This window comes from Plectropomus leopardus, unplaced genomic scaffold (genome assembly GCF_008729295.1).
Source record: "Plectropomus leopardus isolate mb unplaced genomic scaffold, YSFRI_Pleo_2.0 unplaced_scaffold25434, whole genome shotgun sequence".
Classification (NCBI taxonomy): Eukaryota; Metazoa; Chordata; class Actinopteri; order Perciformes; family Serranidae; genus Plectropomus; species Plectropomus leopardus.
The window spans coordinates 1,907-2,825 of record NW_024627640.1 but is presented as its reverse complement, the minus strand read 5'-3'; the positions used below and the strand labels follow the sequence as shown (position 1 = coordinate 2,825).

At 48.0% G+C, this 919-nt stretch overlaps 1 non-coding gene across 1 annotated transcript; it reads right to left on the bottom strand.

Annotated features, from left to right (window-relative positions):
* Nucleotides 1–506: 506 nt before the first annotated feature.
* On the bottom strand, nucleotides 507–579 carry trnaa-agc. Its single transcript has one exon. It is a non-coding gene; the product is annotated as a tRNA-Ala (tRNA).
* Nucleotides 580–919: the final 340 nt, after the last annotated feature.

Genomic DNA, 919 nt, shown 5'->3' with positions numbered 1-919 from the left:
AGACAAATCAGCTAATCAACATGTTGAACCTGAGCAGCAGGAAAACTGTCAGTCACACTTCGGTGTCCCGGAGCGTCTGTCCCCCTCGTCACTGCGCTGTGTCCCCATCTGTTGGCCTTTTTTTCCATCAACCCAGCACTTTCAATCAGAAACCTTACTAGAACCACTCTAAAATCCTAGAAATGTCCTGAAATCCTCGAAACACACACGGGGCCGATGTGACGACTGTTTTTTTTGGCCTCCAGGCAACACATGGTAGGTCCCTGGTTTAAGGGTTAAAAAACCCTTAAACCATGCTCATTATCCATTAACAGCCTTAAAGAGGAACACATTAACGCGTGACTCCGCCCACGTTCTCCGCAAATATCTGATCTGTCGTATCGTTTCTCTCTCTGACTTCACGTCTGAACCTCAGTCAGATATTTTGACAGCAGCGGTGATTTACGGCCGAACGGCCGAGAAACGCGTTGACGCTCTGCGTCAGAGAGGAAAGGGTTAAAAGTGTCTGGAGAATGCGGGCATCGATCCCGCTACCTCTCGCATGCTAAGCGAGCGCTCTACCATTTGAGCTAATTCCCCTCCTTGTGACTTTTTCCTGTTCTCCTTGTCGGCTCCTTGTCTCCTCTCCTCTGTTGTGTCCTCGTCTTTTTACTCTTCTCTTTGTCTTCTCTTCTGTTTCTCCTCTTCTTCTGTCTTGGTCTCCTCTCCTTTGTTGTCTACTTTTTTCCTTGTTTCCTTGTTTTCTATCCTCTGTTGTCTCCTCCTCTCCTCTTGTTTTTCCTCTCCTTCTCTCCTTGTCTCCTCTCCTTTGTTGTCTCATCCTCTCAGTTTTCTCTCCTTGTCTCCTCTGTTGTCTCCTTCTCTCCTTGCCTCCTCTCCTTGTCTCCTCTCCTCTGTTGTCTCCTTCTCCTCCTGTGTT